The 7,274-nt window shown below is 33.6% G+C and overlaps 2 long non-coding RNA genes across 4 annotated transcripts; both read left to right on the forward strand.

The window, feature by feature from the left end:
* The first annotated feature begins 1,597 nt into the window (after window positions 1-1,597).
* On the forward strand, window positions 1,598-4,636 carry LOC145821214 (uncharacterized). 3 transcript variants are annotated; one of them, XR_014363247.1, is made up of 6 exons: window positions 1,598-1,784; window positions 1,906-1,965; window positions 3,009-3,201; window positions 3,644-3,724; window positions 3,893-3,954; window positions 4,379-4,636. It is a non-coding gene; the product is annotated as an uncharacterized LOC145821214 (long non-coding RNA). The 3 variants fall into 3 exon arrangements; XR_014363246.1 differs by having other exon boundaries at window positions 3,903-3,954; XR_014363248.1 differs by lacking the exon at window positions 3,893-3,954.
* Window positions 4,637-4,798: 162 nt separating this feature from the next.
* On the forward strand, window positions 4,799-6,820 carry LOC145821215 (uncharacterized). Its single transcript, XR_014363249.1, has 3 exons — window positions 4,799-5,117; window positions 5,428-5,546; window positions 6,434-6,820. It is a non-coding gene; the product is annotated as an uncharacterized LOC145821215 (long non-coding RNA).
* Window positions 6,821-7,274: the final 454 nt, after the last annotated feature.

Consider the following 7,274-nt stretch of genomic DNA (forward strand, 5'->3'; position numbering starts at 1 on the left):
CTCTCTCTCACCACCCATCTTCTCTACCACATTTACCACTATTGCAAATGACATTCAACTACCACCACTCTTCTCTTTCTCTCTTTCACTCACCACTCTTCTTTCTCTGTTTGTTTGTCTATCTATCTGTTTGTTTGTCTGTCTGTGTGTTTTTCGTTCATCTTTCTTCTCTCTATCTCTCTCATTGGTCTTCTTTCTATGTCTCTCTCTCGCTCATCTCTCTTCTCTCTATCTCTCTCATCTCTTTTCTCTCTCTGTCTTTCTCGCTCATCTCTCTTTTCTCTCTCTCTGTCTCTCTCGCTCATCTCTTTTCTCTCTATCTCTCTATTTTTCTATTCTCTCTATCGTTCATCTCTTTACGCTCTCTTTCTATATGTCTCTCCCATCTCTTGTTTCTCTCTATTTTTCTATATGTCTCTCTCTATCTATTTCTCTATCTGTCTCTCTGTCTCTCTGTCTCTATATCTCTTTCTCTCTTTATCTCTCTCTCACTTATCACTCTCCTCTCTTTCTTTCTCTCTCTGTGTCTGTTTGTTTGTCTCTCACTTTTGTCTCTCTCTCTCTCTTTCTCTCTATGTGTCTGTTTGTCTCTCTCCCCCATTGTGTTCACATTGCTCATTCTCTCCCTCATCTCTTCTCTATTTACTGAGCTTTCCACTACAAGAAAATGCACTTTTAGCGACCACTTTTTCTCTCTCTCGCTCATCACTCTGTCTCTGTCTACCTCTTTCTCTTCTCTATCTGTCTCTCACTCATCTCTCTCTCTCTCTCTCACCACCCATCTCTTTTACGACCTTCACCACTACTGCAAAACGCCATTCCACTACCACCATTACTTCTACTGTCGCCATTTCACCTCTACGACTACCATTACTACTACTATTGCCACCACTCCACTACCACCACTGCCACTACTGCCATTACTACTACCATTACCTCTCTTTCACCCCTGCCACTCCATTTACACTACCACTACCACAACTTCACCACTAATCTCTTTCGCCATCACCATCACCATCATCTCTTGTCCACCACCTTCACTACTGCTGCCGTTCTTTTTCCTCTACCATAAAAAATTAGTTCATGATTTTTAGTAATAAAAAAAAAATAGGCCGCAGAAAAATATTTTTCATTGACTACAGAAAATTAATTTTTATTTTAGTGGAAAATATTTTTCATTAAAATATATATGAAACAAATAAATTTTCAACCTTAATAACGAAAAGAAAATGAAAATTATTATTTATTTATTTTTATTATTTAAATATTCATTTATGATGAAATTTTTTTTTTAATTTTTTTTTCTCATCCCCCCCCCCCTCATTTTTATTTTAGTGAAAAATATTTTTCATTAAAATATATATGAAACAAATAAATTTTCAACTTTAATAACGAAAAGAAAATAAAAATTATTATTTATTTATTTATATTATTTAAATATTCATTTATGATGATTTTTTTTAAATTTTTTTTTCTATTACAAAATAAAAAAAATGAAAATAATATTTTTATTATTTAAATAATATTTTTTAAATAATATTTTTTAAAAAATATTTTTAAAAAACCCATTTTTTCCATTCCCGCGCCCCCCAAAATCCCCAATTCTTTAGAACCAAAAAAAACCCCCCCAATTCTTAGAACCAAAAAAACCCTAAATCTAATCGTCTCCCTTACATCACTCTCTCAGTCGCCTCTCGTTCATCTCTGCACCGATCACTCTCTCACTCTCTCGTTGTTCATCTCATCGATTCGCACCGATCATCGCACCGCCGATCTACTCACAGGTAAACTCTTTCTCTCAATCTCTGTCTCTCTCTCTCTCTGCCTGATGGTTGTTATATATATATATATATATCAGATATATCTCTGATCTAATCTGTCTCCCTCACTCTCTCATCTCATCAGATCAGTCTCATCTCTGTCTCTCTCTCTCTCTCGCCCCGATAGACTCACATTGTCTCACAGGTAAGTCTCTCTCTTTCTCTCTCTCTCTCTCCCTGATCTCTCATCTCTACACTGCACCGATCGAATCTGTGTGTGTAATGTCTCCCTCATTCTGTGATGTCTGTAATGTCTGTATGTTAATCTGAATCTGAAATGTTGATCTTAGTTGATCACACTGTGTAATCTGAAATCTGATCTTAGTTGTGTCTCACACTGTGTAATGTTGATCTTAGTTGTGAAATCTGAAATCTGTATGTTAATTTTATTAATTCTGAAATCTAAATCTGAATCTGAAATATGAATCTGTGTGTTTTTGTTTTTAATTAATTTAATTTTTTTTTTCAGATTTGGTATATTATATATGCAAATCAAGACAAAAGTACCCAGAAATTAAAATCAAGTTACATGTTTGTGCATTTAGGGCGTGTTTGGACATCCCATTGGACTTGAATGTTTACATACTTAGTTATATTTCAGCTTAGAAAAGCAGCAGTGTTATAGTGGACAAGTGATATAGTGTCATTTGGGAAGTCATTTGCTTAACTAGATGGTGTGTATTGAAAATAAACTGAGGTAATTGTATAAGGGCAGTTTGGGAATGGTAAAATGGGCGACAGTGTTCACGCCAACTTGGGCGCTCGCATTATATAATAGAATAGATAAACTCATTAATTATGCAATGTCAGTTTATGATGTTAAAAGCTATGAATGGTGCAGTGATATTATTAAATTTCTTGGGTTATCCAAACAACTTATTTTGTAACATGGGAAAAAGAAAAGGGAAGGGAAATTTGAATTAAGCTTCTTTTTTTATTTTATTTTTTCCCTCTACATTTTCTTTCCTTTTTTATTTTTTCTCCACAAACACAGCCTAAAGAATTCTTTATGATAAGCATATGGTTGTTAATTGTTAAGGTAAGCCAATTAACTAGAAAGCTTATAAACTGTTAGAAATGGGCCAGTAATGTGTATGAAGCTGTCACAATGATGATATTAATTTGATTTGTTTTTTAGAATGACTCATCATGTTCCCAAATTCATTAGTATTCGGATGTGTGGTGTAGGCATGCATAGAATGTGGTTTCTTTTACGTCATAAACTATGGGGTAGAGCAAGAACTGCTTAAGCAAGTGTTTGATGAGAGCAAAAGATTCTTCTCACTCCCCCCTGAAGAGAAGATGAAATTGCTTCACAAAGAAAATAGAGGTTATACGCCACTGTATGCCGAGAATCTCAACCCTTCTTCAAGTTCTAAAGGTTTTACTGTTCTCTCACTTTTAACAAATTTTGTGATGCTTTCAAATTGTATATAAAGTGGGAAATGTGCCGATGTAAGTTGAAATTTTCATATTATAAAAAAAAAATTCAGAAAAGTGTATCTGTATGGTATCGAGATTGAATATGCTGAAAATTTGAATGAATGCTCTCAAATTTTGGTGGAAGCATAAATTGACAAATAATAGCAAGTTTGGCAATGATTTTACAAAGATTTTGTGATTCAGTCTAAACAGGATGTGGTCTTAAAGATACTTTTTTCCAATTCATGAATTTAAAGCCAAGGTTGAAACTCATTGATTGATGGTATGATTGATATTAGATGGAGAAACTCTAATCGGTTCTTTTCTCATTAATACATATTTCATTGGTGTAATGGAGAAAAGAACTTGGGGTTGACTGTCTTCTACTGATTGGAGTACAGGTGACTCAAAAGAAAGTTTCTATATTGGTCCCATGGAAAGCATTTCAAGTCATAGTAATCTGAATCAATGGCCTTCAGAAGGTATTTTAATAATTTCGTGTGCTGTCATTTGTTTATGTTCTCTTAATGTGTCCTCATATAACAATTTCATTTCTCCTGCATTTTGTGATCTGTCATTTAGCATACATTTTGTACAATGGGTACATGATTCCTAAGGTGAAAACATTATTTCCGGTGTTGTCTGGCTAGGAAATTCCAGAAGTTTTTCCATCTTGGAGACCTACTATTGAATCTTACTATGAAAGAGTCCTGTAAGTTTTCCCCATTGTTTATTCCTGTGTCACACTCTGAAAAGATAGTAGAAAGTTATCAAAAATCATAGTAGATCTATTCACTTAAACTGTGTCTGCCTAGTAAGTTCATTTCCTTCAATCAACGTTAATTTCTTTATACAAAATCAGAAGTTTTGCTCATGCATACATGATTTCTTTGACTAGTTTATAGTGCTAATTTGTATTTCCTTCCCTTGGATTTGACGTTTTGGATTTCTTTCTTATGCAATTGAAGTTGGAGTGTTGCAAGAATTCTAATATGTAGAAGACCAGATTGAGGGTTGTGAAATGTGAAATATCAATGATTTCTTTGATTTTTTTACTTGTGTCCAACACATTCCATGCACTTAACTTTTTTTGTTTCTGTTTTTGTGGGTAAATGGGCAAACCTGTGCTTATGCAGCTCCGTAATCTGGAAAGGGGTGTGGACATATTAGTTGCCACACCGGGGCGCTTAGTAGATATGATAGAGAGGGCAAGAGTTTCTCTTCGGATGATCAAGTATTTGGCTTTGGATGAGGCTGATCGAATGTTGGATATGGGCTTTGAGCCCCAGATTCGAAGGATTGTTGAGCAAATGGAGATGCCTCCACCAGGTGCAAGGCAGACAATGCCTCCACCAGGTGCAAGGCAAATGGATATGGGCTTTGCAGTCATGTTTTTATAGGTAGTAGTACTATGAAAGATGGCTTAGTTTTTTTTTTTTTTTTTTTTAATATTTTTTTTGTTTTGTTTTAATTTTTTAATTTTATTTTTATGAGATCATGGTTCTACGTTTGATTTGATTCTTTTAATCTATTATCTAGATAAAAATCATTGTTTGTTTTAACTTTTAGATACGGTGTAGATAGTATTTCTATTGTACTCTTTTTAAAGAGTTAAAAATGCTTTGATTGCTGCTGTGCTGTGAAACAGGTTCACTTCTAGAATTCTAATCAAGCAGTATTTTAATTTCCCCCCCACCTTTTTTCCATTTAAAATTTTATTTTTTTTAATTTCAGTGACTTTTTTAGTTGTAGCCCTTGTAGAATGTTGGCTACATGGCCATGTTGACATTTGGTATTGTTGGACACAGAAAGCATTTGATGAAGATGGTAACGTAAAGCAACCAAAGCAACTCTCAATTAACAAAGTTGGACATGGTATGTGGGGAATACTATTCTTCTTCTTCCTTCTTGGATGTATGTATGTGGAGAATTCATATCATCTCTGTCATCCCCTTAAATTCTATAATTACTTTGAATGTTTTCATTTATATCTTTAAATTTCAATAATCTTATTTGGATTCTAATAAAGTTAGTAAATGAATTGCTATGACAATCCAAATGATCGAAAAGAGGATATGAGTGGATGGTACACTGACATTTGTTATGCCTTTTTGGTTGGCATTATATTGCCACTCTTTTTGGGTGAATACATTGTATTGCCACTCATATTGTATGTTTTGTGTAGCGCTGCATGAGATTGATCCAGTCTTCAAAAAATTCTCTTGCTCGGAGAAACTATCAAGCTTACTCTTATCCTTAGACTACAAGAGGCCGATGATCATTCAATCAATGTACATATTTAAGGTACCTCTTGTTCTTTTTTCATCATGTTATTAGCACACTTATTTTCTGTTAATGTGGCAGTTGTATGTATCCAATAGGCTGAGCTTGAGCTTGTGCTTGTGTCTTTGACATACAGCACTGTGCGAGCTTAGTGTGGCCTTCTTTAGAAGAAAAAATGCATTTGGCAGATGTCTGTTCAATTATGTTCTTTTTTTTTTTTTTTAAATGTATAATTGATTTATCAAAGAATTTTTTTTATCAATTCTTTACCATCTCAAATAGTTGATCTCTTTCGCCCAAGATCACCTATGTTGAAGTTTAAGTTTATTAAAATCCCTCTCTACATTTTTTAATTCATCGTCCGTCTTAAGGTAAACATCTTCATTGGTTTAGTTTTAAACTCCCCAGTCCTCACTAATAGGTGAAGAAATGTTGCTCAAATGATGACAATCCTTTAGGCCTAACGTTTTACTCTTTGTTGTCACCATATCACTAAATCAAATATAATTACTCTGTTTCACAACTTGCAGAAAAGCATATATATATAGACTATGGCTATGAGTATTCTTGATCATCATCTCATACAATAATCATTAATGTACTAAATATCTTTCTAGAGTGCCGTAAAATTGTGAATTTTCGTCAACCCTTAGTTTGCAATTTTCAAAAAGGAAGTCTAATTTAATTTTGTTTCCTATTCTGATTTACTATCATTTGATGAATATTTTTCAATTTTTCCTATAGAGTTTTGTTCTCTTGGAGTAATTCTTCAATCCTTTTATTTGTTCTTTCAACTCAAAATTTATAGAGCTACATGTCTGTTAGGTTGAAGCCTTGAATTTTAAATTCAAGTATATTTTTTAGATACTGAGTTGGCTCTTTTGTTGTATCTTCTTCAACCTCAACAGCTTTCCGAGGCAGAGAAGGAGATACAGAGGCTACTGGAGAGATGCGATGGTGTTTCAAGCAACAGCCCGACTTCATTGTTCTCCATGGAAGCCATGGATCCACCTTTTCTAGGGGAGTTTGGGATGGAAGGGTTTGGAAATATTTTTTATGTGCCAGAAAACAATTACAATCATGGCATGGATTGGGTTAATCTTATATGATATGTAATTAAAGCAATTCTAGTATTAATGTAGCTAGTGACCATCTTATATACATTTTTTTTTTTTTTGCCCTTGGCTTTGTTTTTATGTTGTAGTGTTTCAGTGGTATTTTACATTTAACTAGAAGATGGAATTGTTAATGTTAGAATATAACTTGTTTTTTAATTATAGATGAATTTTTATTTATATATTGGACTTTTTTATTATTATATAATTATTGGTTTTTTTTTATAGTTATTTTTCATTTAATATAAGTCATTTTTATATTTTTAATAATTTTATTACAGGTTTTTTTTTTTGTTTTTTAATTTTTTTTTAGACGGCAGAACATCCTGTCTCAAAAAGAAATTTGAAATAGGCTTTTTGCGACGGCACCTCTACTGTCGCAAAAGATAGGGAATATTATTGAAAAATAAGGCCTTTAGCGACAGTATCTTAGCCGTCGACAATAGTCATTAGAAATGGTTTAGGTTGCTGCCTCAAATACACTTTTAGCGACGGTATTTTTGCCGTCGCAAAAACCCTTTTAGCGACGGCAATACGGTGCTGTCGCAAAAAAATTCAGATTTTCATCTATTATTGGCGACAGAAATTTGCTGTCGCAAAAAAAGAATTTTCCCGTCGCAAAAGCAAAGGCGAC

Source organism: Camellia sinensis, chromosome 3 (assembly GCF_055761805.1).
Source record: "Camellia sinensis isolate YWXY chromosome 3, ASM5576180v1, whole genome shotgun sequence".
Taxonomy (NCBI): domain Eukaryota; kingdom Viridiplantae; phylum Streptophyta; class Magnoliopsida; order Ericales; family Theaceae; genus Camellia; species Camellia sinensis.